At 38.3% G+C, this 13,223-nt stretch overlaps 1 protein-coding gene and 1 pseudogene across 2 annotated transcripts in view; one reads left to right on the forward strand and one right to left on the reverse strand.

The window, feature by feature from the left end:
* Positions 1 to 10,323, forward strand: part of ZNRF2 (zinc and ring finger 2) — a 104,954-nt gene extending 94,631 nt beyond the window's left edge. The window contains exon 5 of one of the 2 annotated variants that reach the window (XM_070059696.1): positions 3 to 10,323. The gene's annotated coding sequence lies outside the window, so the exon portion shown is untranslated. The remainder of the gene's footprint in view (positions 1 to 2) is intronic. The other variant, XM_070059697.1, reaches the window with a different exon arrangement.
* LOC138845867 (germ cell-less protein-like 1 pseudogene) overlaps positions 1 to 13,223 on the reverse strand; it is a 28,670-nt pseudogene continuing 15,447 nt past the window's right edge.

Genomic DNA, 13,223 nt, shown 5'->3' on the forward strand with positions numbered 1-13,223 from the left:
AGGTTTTCTTGTCTTTTCAAGATACTTGAAAAATCGAGAGGATATGAGAATCTGTCTCTGGATACACAGAAGCCTGAGTTCTGTGAGATGTGGTGATACAGAGAAGGACAGCGTGCAGGAGAGCAGTGCTGTCGCACGCAGATGGCACACTTAGCACAGAACTCAGAGCACCAGACCCACAGAGAAAGGACACACAGGGATTCTGAAAATGCTGCACATCCCTTACTAGTCATCCACATAGGTACACTGAGAAACATTTTGTATTCCGACGCCAAAGTTAACTGCTTTAAAAGTTGATTTACTTTTTATTAAGTTCTCTAGAGCTGCGCAACTCATTGTGTTATGGTTTGTTCTCCTTTTCTAGTTTGGGGTCTCTTTTCCCCAGTGTAATGTTTCTGCATTCATCTATTCTTAAATTGCAAACCACATAATTCTCATAAATTAAAGTCTTAAATGTGAAACCAAGAAATGTAATCAAGCAGTAAAATGTTCTCTGAATGAAGACTATGATCTCAAGTTCTTCCATTTTCCCCCCAAGAGTGGAAAATAGACTTCTACATAGGAAAGCTAAAATGTGTTAGTATTTTTAAATTAAAGGTTTAATATTATCAGAATGTAGTCCAAAGAGTAAATCAAATTGCATAATTACATCTTAATTAAATGTGGCATTGTCTACTGAACTGCAGTTTATGGAATATGTCGTTTCTTCTTAAATAAAACTGCCCAGCAGTTACTCAGCAGTGAATCATCTTGCAGCTATGCAACTTTTCCAGAAATATGAATTACCAGTTTTAAGTACTGCCAGATATAATAACTTTGTTTTAACGGGTATTTTTTGTTTATTCTTTTCATGTAATTATTTTATTGTACTTTGCATCTCCAGGCAGTTTTCTCAAATTTGGGTCAAGTGTTTAGTAGTTTGTAAACATAATAACTTATGAAAAGGGTAAACTAAAACTTTCTGGGGTGGAGCCTGGAATAATTTGAGGGATATTTTATATACCTTTAAAAATCAGAATTGTGATGCCAGATTTATAGCAATTTGCATCTTTAATTTTCCAGATACTCTGGAGATTAGCATTTGATAAATGATTTTTAAAGCAAATATGATAATTTTGTTAATTTATAATTTATTAATGTTATTACTGTAATTGAAAATGTTATAAAGACTTTAAATTCAGTCATATAGAAAGAAATGTATTAAGCAAAATTATGTGAATAAATATCCCCATAAAATATATCTGAATGGTTAAAAATACTGGAAGAGAGCTATCAAGGCTACAATAGTGAATGTCTTTTTCTTTTCTTTTTTTTTTAAATATCAAAAATACCAGTAAGAAAGTTTGGTGTTTTCAACATAGGGAAAATGTTATCAGTTATTAGGCAGTGCACTTTACTTGGTATAATTGAAAGTTGCACTATTTCCTTATTTTAAGCTTTCTTTTATGTATTTAAGTATAGCTTTTTTATTTAATGCTGCTCTTCTCTGAATTTTTTTCTCTATTGCTTCTGTTTCATATTTTTTACAAGGGCAAATACAGGAGCAACTGCTGCTACCCATTAAAATTTGTATATTATAAATAATTAAAAGAATTTTTAATTGCTTTCTGTGTGATTTGAGACTGGATAACATTTTCCCTAAGGCTACGCTGTGAAATGCCTTTTGTCAATGCTGCAATTGCTCAGAGAATCCAAGACCTCCATTGTGACAGCTGACAGCACAGTTCGCATAGGTGCTTCTCAAGTAGTTTTGGAAAATACTCCTCCCTCGAGGGAAATAGTCTTTCCTTCCATTCTTTCTGTTACCATGAAATCTTAATTTGAATCCATTTTATTTCACACTTTGAATTTTGTGAGCTTTCACACTCTTCCCTCCCCTGAGTAAACGCTTTTAGGATGTAAAGAACCAATTTGTTTTCTACTGTTGGTATGTTACTGTGATCATGATAATTTTGTTGTCTTCCTTTCTTAAAAGACATTTATTACAGCTGTGGTAATCAGCTGTTTCTGTTCTCCTGGGAGTTGATTTTCTGCTACAGGTTTTGACGTGTGCTGCTTAAGTTCACCTCTTCTCCTTTGTTTTCTCTGTCTTCCTAGACTAGCCTCTGTCATAAGCTTCTGTGCTGTGGCTGCTCCTCTGGTTTTAGAGAAAGCTCAGCGTTTGTCAGTTGCTGCTTGATTATTATATTTGTCTCAAACAGTAGTTACTTAATCTGTTTAGAACAATCCCTTTTTTGTTAAAATTTACAAGGTGGCATTTTTACTTTAAATTCCATCTGCAATGCCTTCCTAAAAAGAATTTAGAAAATGGAAAAAAAAGTTTATAAAGCCCAAGTGCTCCAATTTTTAATCTCAGTCGTTACTCTGGAAAATATTATAAGTAGTATTCTATTTAATGTCACTTATAATATTTGCAAATCCATATACAGATACAGAGTAGTGTAAGAAAGACATAAAATCATGTTAGATTTTTAAATATTTAGCTGAAACTGTAGACAACTAAATATTATAGAGACATAATAAAGATTGAAAGCTTTGATTTTCTTTTCAAGTGGGGTATGGCTTTCTAGAATCTTCCTAAGTAATCTTCATGTGAGATCACCTGCGTGTGTATGGAAAGCAGTATGTTCTCAGATTTCATTTTTGTGCCTCTCTGCCTCTGTAGTGGACTGATCACCAGTTTTGACTCATCTTTCTTGGTAGGGCACTTTGTAAAATTTGCCCTTGCCAGAATGTTGAAGAGACAGTAAAATTATACTCTTACTTTTGGCTGCTTGCCAGAGAAATAGAGTAAGCTTGGTCTTAATATATGTTTCTCAGATTTGGTTACAAATCAGTTTATAGATTGTATATTAAGAGATGTTTATGGTTGCAATATTAATAGTGGTTTTTATAATTGATATTTTGTGATCACAAAAACAAGATTTAAAGTTATGTTAACTTTGCATTACATATAGCTTTTGACTTCTTAATGCACATCTTATACTTTAAATGCTGTGCTGCTGTTGCCTTTTTCGCCCACCAGTCCAAAAATGACTGACAGCCGCCTTGCGCACATCTGCAGTGTGCGTCTCCTAAAGAGTGCAGTCTGAGTCAGTTCACCCAAGTGGCCGATTCCTTTGCAAAGTTTGTTGGGCTCACAGCTGTGTTTCTGTGTTTGGGTATAGTAAAGTTTAAGGGCAGTCATTAGATAATGATACTGTAGCAAGCAGTGGGGATGTTCCTGTAAATGAAAGATGATAAATTCCATGTAAGTGTTACTTAGCTTCACGCACTGACTTAGTGAAAGAAGGGGATTTTCCCAGCAGTGGGCTACATTTGAACAAAGCATGAGACTGCCTGAAACTTGAGAATAATTGAGTTATCATCTAATTGACATCCACACTATGCATTGATGATATCTAAAGTATTCTCAGAGGAAGTTTCCCTATAAATCAGATTGTCAGAAACTATTTAAAACTACCAAGAGGCCAGTGATGCTTATGTGAGTTATATGAGAACTACGCTATATATAGCTGCAGGAGATCTTACAGTTCATTTGGGCCATTTTCTTGCAATTTTGATTTATCCTAAGATGAACTCTGTGTGTACTGACAATGGATGATTAGATGTGAAGTATACCTTGTCTTAATGTATAGATATTTTTCTTAGTTAAAAAAAATTCTAGCATGCCAGTTATCTTATCTTTGGCCCATTCCCTGTTATTATTTTTTTTTCTTTAGAATTATCCTTGCTGTGTTGTGAATAGCAATAGTTAAATTGTATCTACCATCTTTCTCTGCCATATCTTCTCATTTTGAAACTAAATTGCTGCTTGGTCCACTCCTAATAGCATTTATATTCAGGAACAGCTGGTAAAACTTTTGGTAATAACTTACACAGACAGTACTCTGAATACCAGATCTGTGAATGGTATACTTGAGCCAGGAAGCTGAATATCCTCTTTATGGTCACAAAATTCCTTCTTTAAATGAGAAATACCTTGTCTCCTAAGTCAGCTGATTCTCTGTGGAAAGTAAAAGGCATTAAAGAAAACCAAATATAGTAATATTTAGTTGTAGTTGAAAATGCAGCATTACAGTAGTTAAGGGAGTTGGTTACTTTCAGATGTTTAAGCTTTCATTAATTTTAGACCAATGATTAAAATGAGATAGATTTTTAGCTGTTTATTCCTAATACTCAAAAGAACAGCATGGCATAAACTAACATCCCAAATGAAAAAAATGGAAGTGACTTTGCAGTCTCTGTTTATCAATAGTCTTTCTTAGCTCTGCCCTGTGCTGTGGAGCCACTGTCAGGGCCCAAGTCTTGGTGACAGAAGTATCTAAATTCTCCCATTACAAATTCTTCAGGCCTTCCTTTTCTGACTTGGATATGTTGAATAGGTACTGGTGATTTATGTTTGATAGCTGTATACCGTTAGTAAAGCTGGTGCCAGAATCTTAAAACATGTAATTGCCAAGTCAGTAGCATTTAAGTACCCATGTGCATAGAATGCAGTTAGCAGACCCTGTGGGGAGATGCAAAAGAGATTTTAGACTTAAGTGATGACACACATAATCAGTTCATACATTTTACTTCTTTGCAGTGTTTTTTTAATTTGAGTTTCATTGTTTGAAAGTCATAATAGATAATAATAGTAATAATAATTTCCTCTGTTGCTTTATTCGTGGTTTCCAAAACACTTCTGTAATTATCTCTTAATTTCTCCTATTTGAAAGTATTTTCCTGTTAAATAAAATATCAAAAGCATCAATCACAAGAAACAGAAAGTGTATCAGTAATAACTTGTGTTAGTATGTTCTAAACTGAAATGGGACAATTCATTATTGACATTTTAATAAATAAAACTTCTAAATGATCTTGATAAATTTTCCCTTTTTTAGATGTAGAAAATAAAAGAATACTTTGAAGGAATTTGTCATAATCCTCCCTTATGTCTAGAAGTTGATGTTACATTACAATAAAACAAAAATATCTCAATGCTGAAAAATCACCATAAATAACTGATGTTATGGCTTCTTTATTTTCGTATGCACTTGACCATAAAATTGAATCCAAAATTAAGTACAATTCTGTAATGACCTAAGAAATGACTGTTGTAGTTATAATGGAAAAATAGGTTTTCATTGTAACCGTAAGTAAAGATGTACTCTGAAATTTTAAATTTAAAACTTATTTGTAAATTTTGTAACTGAAATGTGACTGGAGAGCTCTTAAGTTTTGGGGACAGATGATCTAGTACATAATCATAACTTTTAAATTTAGTTGTATATTTGGTAACATTCCATTATGTTTTAAAAAAGAAGAGGAAATCTTTTGTGAAGCACAGCTTTCCTGATGAGTTGAGTTTTGCAGTGAGGTGGTTAAGAACATGGGTTCTGGAGCCAGACTGCCTGTCCTAGCCATCTCTGAAGATCAGGCAGCATGGTTTCTCTGTGCCCCACCTTTGTAAAAGGAAGTAATAACCCTATTTCACACGTCAGGGTTGTTGTAGTCAGTGGAAAGGTACATTTGTGCAAGACTAGACACATAGTAAACACTTAATGATGTTAGTGGCTATTATAAACAGTAGAAATATTTATATCCATTTATGAACAATTTTTGTACTCTCCAGTCATGAGGTATAGTAGTAATATATAAGACTTTAACTGATGTGTGTAAAGAGGCATGGGTATAATAAAGAACATTATGGGTTGTGATTCCTGCTGTTACTGCAGCCTAGTAATAAAAAGCAGCTATACATTAGGCACTACTTGATTCTGTGGACTGCAACTGACCAACAAAATAGCAGTGAAATACAACTGACCCTGCAATCGAGAGAATGACATATGCTCTGAGAAGACATAGACATCAGCTGTTTTGAAGGCACAAAGAAGAGTTAGTAAACTCAGACTAGGCAACAGAATGATTAAAGCCTTTAGAACAACAACAAAAATCATAGCCTAGGGTATGTGGATAAAGGAACATGTGAAGTGGAAATTTGGGAAGGGTTTTCATATGCAAAAATTTGAGAAACACATAACAGTCTTGGAGAGCTACTGTGTTTAGAGAGGTAAGCAAACAACAAGTCATGAAGAAATGTGTGTGCCAAGCTGATTAAGCAAGACTCTGATTCTAGAGGAATGAGACTGGAGGCAGAGAAATCTGTTAGAAAATGTATAGTGTTTCAGGCATGGTGCTGAGAGACTGAACTACAGCAATGGCACTAGGTAAAGCAAAGACAAAAGAACTTAATGGTTTAGGAAGCAGAGTTGACTCATCTTGGCAACCGTTTGGATTTAAGGGATCAGAGACAAGACCTGGACAACTTCTTGTTCTTTTCCGACAGCTTGAAGGGTTAATTTCTACCTGGGAAAAGGTGATTATGCTTGTAGTATCTGCTGGAGAAACAGAGATCAGGAACACCAATTCTAAAATGAAGGAATTGGATCTTGAGGGGCAACAGATCCTTGAGAGAGTAGCTGGACAAGGATAATTGGCAAGTTGTGGGAAAGCGAGCGGTGTGTGTCTGTGTTGTGTGTGTCTGTCAGACCCCACAAATGCCCCAGCAGTGGTTCACACTAAGCTAGCAGCAACAGCTCCTTAGTTGAGTTGGATTGCCCCTGGTATCCCCTGGCTCCTGAGCTCTGTACACCATTAGAATGGGGCGGTCTTTTCCCAGGTTGCTTAGAGAATATGCTGAGATGCACTTTGAATCATTCTTGGGGGTTTTCTCTTTGATAGACTTGTCCCATATCCTTTCCATTGCCAGTCCTGTCAGATCTTTGAAACAAAAGTCAAGCTACTTTTGGAACCAGGGTGTTAAAGAAGTAGACATGGAAGATGGATCCTGTGGTACTACTAATGGATGTTACTCTTAAGGTAGGTTGGATTAGACGAGGTAAGAGGACTAAAGAAATATACTATTGCTTGGAAATAGATGTGTTGCTGCTGGCCACATTATAATTTCTTTTGTTTAGCAAAGGATGGGAAATGAAGGCTGGTCAGCTTGTATTTAGTTCTTAGAGGAGCAGCACAGACTTCGGGATATATCCTTGTGGGTCAAGGAAGCTACTTCATAGATTCCCTAAACTAATCCATGTTCATGGAAACACCATGCAAGCTATCGGAGCTTCTCTTGTGGATGATCTGAGATTGCCCTTAGACCAGGAATTCCCACACACTAAGGCCTGTGAGGATAATGGAGACTTGACACCTCAGAGGGAACTCCCTGTATTTATAAGTATCACTACATGGTTTAAGAGTTGATTTCTCACACATGGTGTGTAAAAGTCATGTTTCTGTACTACTTAAGTGATGCTATGATTATAAAACAGATTTTAAGTTCTATATACTGCCTTACTTGCATACTTTTATTTTCCACAAACTTTTGAATTTGATGTCTTTTAATACGGAATTTTAGGTTACACAACCAAAAGAGAGCTTTGCAGTAAAGTCATTTTGAGATTCTAATGCTTTCTGACTGACTCGATCATGTAGCTGGAGAAATAGTTGGGTAACTGAATGTAGATTGCACAATTGTTATCAATGTAAATTTACTTCAGAAAAACACCAGATAACCATGTATCATGAACCTGTCACAATAACTCATTACTACTTGAATTAAAATGTGAGTAAATTTGTAAATGTCTTGATGATATCAGTCAGGGAGTTCCAATGATGTACAGTTCATCCATTATTAGGTTCAGACATGCGAAGGCTAAAGGCCTGCTGTGGGTATATAAACTAAATATCCCAGCTGTTGGCATTTTAGCTTGCAGTCCATATAGATGATTATCAGATAATACGTTGTTTTTTCAGTATTTGAAATCCAGTGTGTATTTCACACTTAGAGCACACCTCTGATCAGAACTTGATGTTTTCAGTGCTGAAGAGTCGTAGGTGGCCGTGTCAGTTCTGGGAAGTCTGGCACTCCTCCCTCTCATACATATTTTCAAAGGTGTCCTTGGTCGTGAAGACTCTTGGGTCTCAAAGTTGATTTAACTACTCTACAGTAATTACTAGTACTAAATTGAGGCAATTTCTTAATTTTTTCAGTGAGAAGGACTGGTTGTGGCCTCTTCTGTGTGCATTCACAGATAGTGTTGTGCAGATTTTTGGAAAGAACACAGAGTTTGAATAACTAGCCAGTTTCATAGTTAGAGGTTGGTGTGTTCCCGAGATGTTTGCCAAATGATTGATAGGAATTGTGAACACGGCAGGAGAGTGGCTCCAGTCAGATCTGGCCCCTGCGTTGAGCTCTAGGGAGGCGTTTTCATGAGTATTGGACTCTCCAGCTTAGGTGAATTTCTGCCATGTCTGTACTCACACTGTTAAACCTGTCCACCAGCCGCTCATTCACAAAACTGAGACTCTTCAAAATGCAGTGTGAGAGGCACCAGTAGTCAAGTCTAAGTTCTCTTCAGTAAGATGCTTGTTAGTTTGCCTAGGGACTTTGTGCTGATGTGCCATGGTGGCTGGAGATGGAGGTAGGGGTCCGTCGGGAGTTTGTCTGTAAGATCGGGTTACACATGGGGAAGGTAGACAAGGCACTACACACTTCTGCTTTGAGATTTCCATAAGCCAGTGGTTCTTGGCATTTAGCTAAACATTCTCAGGAGGGAGGGAGGGATTACAGAGGAAGCTCTTTATGCACATTGACCCCACCCCCGAAATTCTGAGTTAATTATTGGTAAGATTCTGTTGTAGAGCTAGTGTACAGCTTAGCTAGGATTTTTTCACAGGCCCCCAAATAGGGTGTCAGAGGAGGTGCAGACAGCAGGCTCGCCTCAGACCTCTGCAGCTAGCTGTAGCTGCATTCCCTTCATTTCTGTTTCCTACTTGATTGAACTCTCCGCCCTTTCTGGATGAGAGAGCTGCGTGGATGTCTTTGTGCATTCTCCCACCTCTGGTCTGGGTCAGACTGCCTATTCAGCCACACTCTGGGCTCTGCCTTTCACAGCAAAGCTTGCAGACTGCATATTCATTCATAGTCTCTCTCGCCCTCTCTCTCCCTTTCTCCCTCTCTCCTCTTCCTCCTCCTTTCTTCCCTTTTCCTCTCCCCTCCACCCCTCTCCTTTCCAAATAAATCTTGTTAAAAAACAGTTGCTGGATTCCTGAAAGCCCATTGGCTCCAGCAGATCAAAGCCTTTTGGGTCTCAGGCCCTTATCTCTTCCTTTGGACTTAAAAACCTCAACTTTGACACTCAGAATTGAGTAATGATGTCTCTGTTTTATCCCCCTTATTCTCCCTAAAGTGGCACCTACCACTGAGTCACTAAGTTGTCATAAGCAGCAGAGTACAGGAGGAACGAAAAAATACAGCAGTTAATAATTGAAAATTAGCACTCTGTTACACTCAGCCATTGGAAAGCCACTGAGGCCTACACATGACCGACTTGTCTTTCATTCTTGGAGTGCTGCTGGTAGTCTTTGGAATTCTTACCATGCTGAAGGATGGGATTTATTTCTTGGACACTGATGGAAGATGCTGTGTGAGGCACTGCATATACACTGATGGGGGGAGATAGTTCCTGGCCTTATGGAGCTTAAGAATCAGTGTTCCTAAAAGACTGGTATTCAGTTCGAATAAAACATACTTGACATGCATGTTTGAAACCTAGTTCTTACTAAGTATAGTCTCAGATCGTACAGGCCTTCAGGTAGTTAGTGGAAACCCCTTTATTTAAGGTGATGGCTTCATACCTTGTGCAAGACTCTGCTGTGTCAGCGCTGAAACACGGGAACAGGCGAGAGCAGAGGCAAGCACTGGGAAGAGCGGGCTGCAGGATAGCTGGCCAACCATGGGTTTGTTTCTGTCTTTAGAGGCTTATTTCCAACCTAAGAATGGGGTCACATTTCTGATCACATTTTTTCTTTGCTGCTTTTTAAAAGCAATTTTATTAGACTATAGTTTACTTACAACAGAAACACCCACTGTGAGCATACTGGATGATTTTAGACAGACGTCCACACATAGAGGCCATTTGCATCAGCCCATCCACGCAGCCCCTAGCACAGCAGCCGTCGCTCTGCTTTGTGTTGCTGTAGCTTTAATGAAGCCATTCAATGTGCACTTCACCTGTGTAGGTTTCATTTTGCTTGGCATAGTATTTGTGACAAGTGTCAGTGTTGTTGCTTGAATCAATAGCTCTTTTCCATTGCTGAGTAGTATTCCATTGTACAAATAAATATGCTACAATTTGTTGTCACTCTATTGGTGGGCACACTGGCTATTTCTAGTTTAGGACTTTTTGAATAAAGTGGCTATGAGCATTTGTGTACCAATCTGTGCGTGGACATGTGATTTCATTTATTGTCAATAAATACCTGGATGTGAAATGTCTGAGTCATATGGTAAATATTTAACTTTCTAAGATATGCCAAAGTATTCTTCCAAAGTGGTCATGTGTTGTTGTATCTCGCCAGCAGTGGCTGAGGGTTGCAGTCTCACCACATTGTTGCCAGCACATGGTGGTCGTTTTAACACTGGCCATTCATGTAAGGGATGCTGGGGGGTGTGGTGGTTACAGTTCACTTTGCTTAACCACTAATGACAGACATCGAGTGTCAGATGTGCTCCTTTGCCAATGCTGTATCTTCTTTGGTCTGAAAAGCTTTATTAAGGTATAATTTATACATACTATAAAATCCATCCATTAAAAGTGCATAACTCAAGGTTTTCATTGTATTTCCGGAGTTGTACACTCCTCAGCATAATCTCATTTGGAGTTGTTTTTGTCACCTGAAAGAGCCTAACACTCAGTCACTCCCTGATTCTCCCTCCTTCCCCCTGCTTTCTATGTCCACAGACAGGGCTTTATTGGACATTTATGTAAGTAGAGTCATATAAAACAGTCTGTGTTTGGTTTCTTCCAAAACACACGTGTGGTTAGCATGTTTTAGTAATTCGTTCTGTATTTTTACTGTATGCATGGGCCACATCTGATTTTCCATTCACCTGTTTGATGGAAATTTCATTTCCACCCTGTGGACTGTGATCAGTAATGCTGTGGCTGTATTTATCTGTCTTGGGTAAGGACCTAGAAGTGTAGTTGCTGGATCAAACCACACACCATCCTCACAACTGTCATTCCCCAGGTCTCTTTCTTGGATTTATGGCTGTTCTGTGCATCTACTGCTTGCCCAACCCAGATTTCAGCTCCAGGTTAGCTATAGCATTGGCCTTCCCTGATGGTTTACCACTGGGGTTGATAATTTTCAATAGTACTTCTGCATGTGAATTTTTTTTTTTCATATTCTACTCCAAATCATTCAGCCCCTGCAGCAGGGAGACCTCACAGCCTACCCGCCTGTGGTGGAATCACCTCGCCATTGGGTGGTCAGGGAGGGTGAGATGGGGAGCAAGCTCAGGCCAAAAGCTGCAGCTGCCTTCCAAGCTTCAGTAGGTTTCCCTGGGCAAATGTTTCTCAGTGTGTTGAGTGCTTTTGGTCAGTTTCCAGAGTTATGAAGTGATGGTTCTAATGGCTTTGTCATGTTTTATAATTGCTTTTGGGGCAGTAAATTGGGTGACTTCTTACCTAGTCATTCCTGAAGTCTCACTGGGCAGCTCACTTTTTAATTGTGTATCTTATTATCGAGTTGTAAGAACCCTTTATTCTGAATATCAGCTATCTGATTTTCAAATACTATATGCCTTTTTGTTTTCTTCTTAATAGTGCTTTGAAAGGGCAAAAGTTGTAAATTTTAATAAGATCACATTAAAATTTTTTTTGGCCCTCTTACAGACAGTAAGAGGAAAAGACAGAGAGGTCTTCCATCCGCTGGTTCACTTCCCAAACGGCCGCAACGGCCAAAGCTGCACCGATCCTAAGCCAGGAGCCAGGAGCTTCCTCCAGGTCTCCTACACAGGTGGAGGGGCCCAAGACTTGGGACATCCTTTACTGCTTTCCCAGGCCACAGCAGAGCTGGATTGGAAGAGGAGCAGCCAGGACTAGACCAGTGCCCATATGGGATGCCAGCCCTGCAGGTAGAGGATTAACCCTCTGAGCCACAGCACCAGCCCTCCTAAGAAATTCTTACTTAATACATAGTCACAAAAATTTTTTCTATGGCTCTTATATTTGTTCTTTAAATTGTTACTTATTTGGTTTCGCTTTATTTGAAAGGCAGAGAGAGATCGTCCATCTGCTGGTTCACTCCTCAAATGCTTGCAATAGCCAGGGCTCTCTGCCAGAGCAAAACTGGGAGCCTAGAACTCAATCCAGGGGCCCAGCTACCTGAGCCATCATCTTCCCAGGACTAACAGGAAACGGGATGGGAAGTGGAGCCAGGGCTCGGAACCAGGCACTCTAATGTGGTACACAGGGTGTCATTACCACTGAATCAGTTGCTCAGCCCAAGCTCTTTCATTGAGATTTGGGATATAGTTCAAGTTAGCTGTTGCCAGCTGTATGAGGATGTGGGTCGTTGTATCCATATGGCTCTCCCATTTATTCCAGATCATTTGTTAAAGTATCTTTATTGAAAGGCAGATGAGCTGGTATTATGTGGACTGTATTCTGTTCCGCTGACCTCTGTGTGTGTCCATACTCTTATATCGCACTGTCATGATTAATGCAGGTTTATACTAAGTCTTGAAATAATCACCTTCAGTTTTGAAAGTTTTTGCAGGCACAGAATTCTAGATTGTCTTTGTTTTGTTTTCTTTCAGCACTTTAAAGATGAACTCCTTTCTTTTTTTTCCCTATTTTTACATTAATGCTTTATTATCAGCTTCTACATTAGATCCTCTGACCTTATTTACATTTACTATGAAATTTCTATTAGCATGTATAACGCAAAGGCAGTCAATTCAGAGGTTATAAAGTCCTGAGCTCAAGTAGGAAATAGGGTTCCCAACTAAAACTTGAACATAAATAATTCTAAAGATCACAGAATATGAAAACATTAAAAAGTGTGACAGCTGTTACATAAATAACTCATAACCTAATAATAAAGTTATACAGAATGTCAAAGAAAAGACCATATAAGGCAAAGGAATATCCTAAGAATCAAACTGATTTTTCCCTCATTCAAGTTTATCTGAAGGTCTGAAGCTGATTTTTATTGTTAAAATCCTAGGGAAAAAAATCGTGAAAATGCTTAACTTTAAAAAAATGTTCCTCCACTTAGTCTCCAAAAATGGTGAAAAAATTTAACAAATGAAAACATATTAGAAAGATAATACACTAAAAGGAGGAATCATAAAGAACAGTTGAAAAAGGAGAGCTCTAATGCAC

The sequence above is a fragment of the Oryctolagus cuniculus genome, chromosome 16, assembly GCF_964237555.1.
Source record: "Oryctolagus cuniculus chromosome 16, mOryCun1.1, whole genome shotgun sequence".
Classification (NCBI taxonomy): domain Eukaryota; kingdom Metazoa; phylum Chordata; class Mammalia; order Lagomorpha; family Leporidae; genus Oryctolagus; species Oryctolagus cuniculus.